This window comes from Myotis lucifugus, unplaced genomic scaffold, assembly GCF_000147115.1.
Source record: "Myotis lucifugus unplaced genomic scaffold, Myoluc2.0 scaffold_1049, whole genome shotgun sequence".
NCBI lineage: Eukaryota > Metazoa > Chordata > Mammalia > Chiroptera > Vespertilionidae > Myotis > Myotis lucifugus.
The window spans coordinates 30,993-38,281 of NW_005872097.1; positions in this window are offsets into that span (position 1 = coordinate 30,993).

Consider the following 7,289-nt stretch of genomic DNA (forward strand, 5'->3'; position numbering starts at 1 on the left):
CCCAGCCTACCAGGGTTCTGATGGGGAAACTGAGGCGCAGAACATGTGTGTGTGAGTGACACAGTGTGGCATCTCTCAGTCCCCGCCCCCCAGCTTTGTCTGGAACCCACCTCTCCACTCAGCCCCACAAGAACACCCTGGGGGTGCACAGCTCCTCCCCCAGCGCGCGGGCACACGCACACACACACACACACACACACACACACGCACACACACACACACACCCCCCCTGGCACAAACGGGCATCTCCCGCACAGTCCTGCCCAGCCTCCAGGACCCCTTTCTCCCTTTCTCACCCAAGTCCTTTCTTCCCCTTCACTGGGGCTTGGCTCTAGGCCAGCCTGCATTCCCCTTGCTAACTTGCTGCTTTCACTTGCTAATGATTCCAAATATTTCAGAAGGGCGCACACTGCAGGGCCGGTGGGGTTGGGGCCTTGCTGAGCCCAGAAGCCAGCCCAGCCCCTTCCCACAGCAGACTGAGGCCGCCTCACTCCACGACTCCTTTCAACCCCCCCACCACCCACCAGCCCAACTCTCTACTGGCCCCCAGCAGTGGGGAAGTAGTGGGGGGGGGGGCCTCTGGCCTTCTCCACTGGCCCCCAAGATCAGCCTCCAGCCCTGGCCAAAGGGGTCACATCTCTGATTGACCGGTGGGCGTGCCGCCCTCTCCCCAACCTCACCCTCGGCCTCCGCTGTGCTGGGGGGAGAGGGGCAAGGTCGGGCAGGCAGAGCTGCCCAAGGCAGCGAGGAAAGGCCGAGGAGTGCGCAGAGGTGGGGCTCAGCCCTGGCTGTAGGGGAATGACCAGGCGCCCCTGAAAATCCCTGTGCTGGGGCCCAGGCACCAACACTGATTCAGGGTCCCCAGACGCTACCGAAGCCGAGGGGGTGGGTGCACTGGGCTTCCCACTCGCTGAGCAGGCAGCATCTGCAGAGGGAAAGTGAGTTTCAGAGCCCATCCCTCCTGCTTGTCCCTGCCCGATGGCTTTCAGTTTTATTTTTTATTTGTTTATACACTGAGTGGTCAGGTTATTATGACCACCTGACGTTTGTAGGCAAATTAGCTATAATTTCTCGCTGAAGTTGCTAGAGGGCCAGACCATTATAAATAGGGAAGCAGGTTGTTTACCAAGACAGCAGAAGTGATTTTTTTTCTGAAGATATGGGTAAACAACGCGATTTAACAGCCTTTGAACATAGAATATATATATAGTATTGATTTCAGAGAGGAAGGGATATATATATATAGAATTGATTTCAGAGAGGAAGGGAGGGAGAGAGGGAGAGAGAGAGAAACATCAGTAATGAGAGAGAATCATTGATCGGCTGCCTCCTGCACACCCCACGCTGGGAATTGAGCCGGCAACCCAGGCATGTGCCCTGACCTGGAATCAAACTGACCTCCTGGTTCAGAGGTCGATGCTCAACCGCTGAGCCACGCCAGCCGGGCATGCCCTGGTGGCTTTTTAAGAAGCTGTTCATTTACCTCATAGGTACTGATGGATTCGACGTGACCCCAGTCAGAATAACTCTGCAGCATGTGACAGTGAGCTGCAGACACAACGCCCATTGGCACAAACTACTGGAGTGTATATGTCCTTAGAGCAAGGACAGCCCTGCAAACGCTCCTGCCACCGTCACCATCGGGACATGGACATGGACCTGGTAATCCCATCGCACCACCGACCCATTCGAAGTTTGCAGGTGGCCCCACTGATGCTCCTCTCCGGCCTAGCACCCCCATCCAGGGTCACGAGTTGCACTGGGGGGTTCTCTCTCTCTCTCTCTTTCTCTCTCTCTCTCTCTCTTTCTTATTCTTCTTCTCTCTCTTTAATATATATGTTTTATTGGTTTTAGAGAGAGGGGAAGGGATAAGGATAGAGAGATAGAAACATCCATGAGAGAGAAACATCAGTGGGCTCCTGCACGCTCCCTACTGGGGATCGAGCCGCAACCCTGGCATCTGCTCTGACCCGGAATCCAACCTGTGGGTGACCTCTTGGTTCATGGGTTGATGCTCAGAATCACTGAGCCACACCGGCCGGGCAGTCCTGTCTCCTTTAAGCTGTGTGGCTTTGAGCAGGCTCCTCATCTCCTTTAATCCCCGCCTTTGAGGCCCCTAAACAACTTCACTCGTAGGTGTTGGGGCAGCCCTTCCCGAAGAAGAAGCCGCTTTTCTGTCTCCTAAGTGGCCCCCTTCGCCCCAGCTTCCACGTGGTGCGGGGAGAGGGCAGGAGCTTGGAGCTGGAGGCCCTTCCCCTCCCTGCCCAGAGCACATCCTGTTCCCCTGGCCAGGCCCCCACAGGCTCCAGCCGCCTGGGATCCCCTCAGCCCTGGGCTCCGGGCTGTCCCCCAGCAGAAGGCCAGGCGCCTGCAGAGCTGAGCTGAGGATGGAACCGCTCTCCACCCCCCACCCACACGCACAGACTTTCAGAAGGAAGAGAGGGAGCTGGGGGGCGGGGAAGAGGGGGTGTGAGGGCAGGTGGGGAGGAGGTGGGCCGGAGCCAGGCGCACTTCCATCCTGGGCCAGGCCCAAAGGTAAACAGGTGTATTTGGCCTCGCAGCAGGGGGCAGCGGGCAGGCCTGAGCCTGTCTGGGGTGGAGATGAGGGGGGGGCTGCATTAACAATGGGGTGGAGAGTGCCCAGGTCCCGCTGACACACTCTTGTGTAATGATGAGGAGAAAACGCGGGTGACAAGGGAGGGGAGGCACCCTGGGGGGCTCTGTGAGGCCACCCACGCTGGGGCTGAGCCAGGAGGCACATGGGGGCCCTGGGGGTCACCACCCTCCTGGGGCACATGTGTCTGTTCCACTCAGGGGCTCTGGGTCGGACAGGGACAGGTCAGAGTCACCCAGCGGGCATGCTGGGGCCTGAACTTTCCTGTGTGGTCAGCAGCGGGCAGGGATCAGCTGGAGGGCACTTTTCCCCAGAAACCAACCAGCCTGGGGGGTCGGTGCAGGTAGAGCTGGTGCACACTCACCGGGGGTGACAGGACCAAGGTCTCCATCCCTGCCCCCAGCTTCGCACAGCCCCTCGCCCTGCCCCGCGGTAGCTCGCTTGCTCAGAGGGCAGGAGGGGCTCAGACCCTCTTTCCCCTGGAAGGAAGCAGCTCCCTGAGCTCCCGGGACAGCAAGACTCCAGCAACTGGGGAGAGCCAGCTGCCTGCACACAGCACCCCCCCGCCCATGGCCCCCAGACCCCCAGGGCCCTTTGAAGCCACAGCGACTGCCCACAGCCCTCCAGGCTGTTTGCCCAGGGAGTGAAGCTGAGCAGAGGCTGCTGTGTGTACGCAGAGCCACCCACGGGCTCTGTCAGGGGTCCTGCCCCGCCCCAGACCACCCTGCCCTCTTCCTGCCTCATCTGGGCACCAAGCCCGGTCCCGATCCCCACATGATATTCCAGTTTCGCCAACTTGCTTAAAGTTGCTGTGCTGGGCCAGGGTGGGTGGGTGGGTGGTCCCAGCGGCGGGAGGAGTGACATACAGACCCTGCCTCAGAGTTGCCCATCTCAGAAGCTCTGGGGTCTGCAGACTCCCACTGGCACAGAACCTGCCTGTTTTGCTGCTTTCTACATTTGCAGCATCAAGCACATGGCCCCCGATTTCCTAAGGAATGAATGAATGAATGAATGAATGAATGAATGAATGAATGTGCTGGCTGGGCAGATGGATAAAAGGTAGAGAAACAGCCAAGGAGCCTTGGCAGGTTTCGACTGCAGACAGTAAACACGAAGGGGTTCCCAGCCAGTGGGGCTGGGGCTGGGGCTGGGGGTTTCTGGGGGCCCCGGGCTGCAGAGGTTGGGGAGAGAGCGATCAGGTGAGCAGGGTCTGGGCGGAAAGTCCCACGCTGCCCTGCTCTGGACAAGTAAGCAGCCCTTTTGCTGACGCTGTGGGTGTGGGTGGGGCAATAAAAGGGACAGCGGGGGCCTTGAGTGCCCACTGAAGCTGAGTGGACCTGTGGCTGGTGGGAGTCAGGTGGGGAGGGAGGGAGAAGGCACATGGGCAAGGAGGAAGGGGTGGAGGGAGGTGGAAGAGGCCCGCCTCATTCTCATCTGCTCCTCTGCCCCCCCCCCCATTGCCCTGGGGCCTCTGTCCTGGGAGTGAGGATCATGGGAAGCCAAGAGGCAGGGCTGGTGTGGAGAAACCTCATTCAAGGACCCCTCCCCCCAAAAAACCACAGGGTCAGCAAGCGGGCCTTTCACCTATTTGCCCCCCAGCTAAAAGGTCACCAGGACAGAGCTGTGCCCAGCTCAGCTGTCCCTGCCTGGTCCCACCCCACTGTGCACCAGGACGGGCCCTGGTGGCGCTGCTGCCCAGCCTCTAGCTGAGGCCAGGAGGTCTGTGAGGCCTGAGAGCAGAGCCTCCAGTGCCTGGGATTGGCTGAAGATTAACCTTGGCCTGGTGGGGTGGCCTGGGGGGGTGGCCTGGTGGGGTGGCCGTCTGCGAGGCTGGACCCGAAGCTGGCACTGTCTCACCAGGAAGGCAGGGTGGAGACCACCTGTTCAAGGCCAGTCCTGGAGAGAGCGGGTGGCGTGCAGGCAGTGTCCTGGGCCAACTCACCGAGGGCCAGGGCTCATGCCCCATCCACGTCCCCCGGGTCTCTCTGGCCTCCCTATTACACGTGTGGGTTCCATTGTCCTGAGTGGGACACTGGGGGTCTCCCAGCCCCGGAAGGAATCCAAGGAGGGGGGAGAGAATCACCAACTAGGCCCAGCACCCCGCGAGCAGAGGCGGGTCATGAAGAGCAGCAGCCCCCCACCTTGCCTCCACCCAGGGCTCAGCTCCAAGGCTCTGCCACCCTCCGGCCCAGGGAGCTCTTGTCTGAGGCAGTTTGGGGAGGGGCCCAGGGCACTGCGTGGCTGCTTCCATGTGGCCTGGACCAGGGAGCAGGCCCAGCCCTCAGTTTGCAGAGGAGGAAACTGATTTCTAATCTCTCCCCTAACCCTGGAGCTGAGTGTCCCCATGACCTGGGGTCAGAGCCCAGCTGAGAGCAGTCCCTACACTGGGCTTGAACTTTGACCTCCACCAAACTCCCAGCCCAGCTCCCAGGTCCCTCCACATAGATGGCCTCCACCGGGAAGGGGAGTTCCAGCCTAGGAGGCGAGCCAGGCATGAGTGACCCCCAAAGATGCGGCCACACACGGGAGATCAATCCAGCCTGAAGGAGCAGGCCCAGGGCAGACACTGCCGAGCCCCAGGTGAAGGAATGACCGTGTGAGTTAGTGAGTGAGTGGAGCCCATTTGGGGAGAGGCGGGAGGACACTGCGGAAGGTCAGCCCAGGTTGTGCATGGAGACAGTGGAGCCTGCCGGTGAGCGGACCCACAGACCGGAAGGACAGGGGCCGGGCTCAGATGCAGTCCCGGGCCTCCGGTGAAGGTCAGGTTAAAGCCCAGAGGTGCAGGGACGCTCCAGGACTGAGCCGGAGAGGAGCGGGGACCAAGCCCTGGAAAGGGCCGTGGTCAGGGCTTCTTGTCCCGCTCCCCGGACACACCTGTTCCAGGCAGGCCCCGCCCCAGGCGCCCGCGGCGAGTCCACAGGCCGAGGGGCTCCGGGAGGAAGCCAGCGTGCGGCCAGGAGGGCCCGGGCCTCCGTGGGGGTAGAACCCACAGGGCGGGAGGGGGAGGGTGACGGGATGGGGACGCGAGGGGGGCGCTGAGCCTGGCACTGGGAAAGCGCTGAGTCACGTTCAAGGCGAACGGGCCCCGGGGAGCCAGACCTTCCCGGCTGGGGCTGCGGGCTGTGAGAATGCGCCCAGGGTGGGGGGCGCGGGTGGGGGGAGTCCGCCCGGGGGTGGGGGTCCACAGGGCGCGTGGTCGCGGGCCGCCGGGGCGCGCGGGGCGGCGGGGGCGCGCGGGGCAGGCGGCGGGGGCAGGTGGCCCCGAACCTCCGCGGAGCTGTCGGGCGCCGGCGTCCTCCGTTGCCTGGAGCCGCGGGGCGAAATGCCGCGGGTGCCAGCGGCGGACATTACCTCGGCCGCTGGCTCGGACCCCGCTTCCCGGCCGGTGGGGCGTGGGGCAGCGGAAAGAGAGGCCGGGGCGCTGGCCCAGCCACACGCCTCCTCGCGCCCCGAGTTTTCTCGCTTATCGGCTTCTCCCGCCTCCACGTCCCTCTCCGCTCCAGGCCCGCTGCCCCCTTATCCACCTGCGCTCCGTCCGCTCCCTCTCCCCTGCACCCCCTCCCGGGACAGCCAGCTCGCGGGGCGCGGCGGACGCGCACAGGCGGTGTCGGGCGCCCCCTCGTGGCCGCCTCAGGCCCTCCCCGCTCGGACTGGGGTTCAGCTCCTCGGTTAGCGGGGGAGCGCGCCCCGCTGCGGCACAGACGCGTCCTCAAAACCCTCCCAGAGGCTTCTGGAAAGCAGGAGGGGCGTCCTGGAGCCTGAATGTGCCCCAGGGAGAGCCGGGGGAGGGCAGGAGTCAGCCGCCACGTGGGACATACTCCCACCCGCTCCCGGGGCCTGCCCTGCCCACGGTGACAGGTGCGGGGGGGACTGGGGTGCACAGAGGGAACAGCGGCTGTGCCCGCTCCCTGCGAGCATGTTGCGGTGATGTTCAGGCCCTGGAAGCTCACAGCTGCCTCCAAAGGCGCATGAACCTCCTTCCTCTCGACTCCCCACTCTGGGAACACCCCCTCCCACCTCCCCCCAGGTCGTCTCATCCCTGCCGTCCTCCCTCCTCGCCCCTGCTCCTCCCTTGGCCTCCTGGGTGTAGTCATCACTTAGTTGTTTGTTTACTTGCTCATCACAGCTGTGTGGCTCACCCGCCCCAGGTGCTGGGCAGCCCAGGCCTTCCTGTCCCCCTCCTGACACCGCCTGCCCCGCAGCCTAGCTTTCCTCTCACTGTTGTCACTCGGCCTTTGATCTGCCCTCAGCGGGGTCCAGCCCCGGCCTGTGCGCCCTTCCTCTGGGCTGTGGGCCACTTCACAAGCTCCGCCAGGAGGCCCTGGTCCAGCCTGCCAGCCCTCCCTCTCCCGGGTCACACTTGGCCTCCATTCCTCAAGTGGGCATGTCCCCTGGGGACACCCCCAGCCTCTTTGAGGACCTGAGTTCAAGCCAGTTTACTCAGGGGGGATTCAATTTGCAGTTGGGAAAATGCTTTTAAAGCTCACCTGGAGGGGGGGGGGGGGGAGGTGTACTATGAAGTGAACATGCAGGCTCCAGGAAAGGATATATTTTGTTGTTGTTAATCCTCACCCTACGATATTTTTTTCTATTGCTTTTTTAAGAGAGAGTGGAAGGGAGAGCAGGGAAGGGAGGGTAAGGAAGAGAGAGAGAGAGAGAGAGCGCGCACGTTATT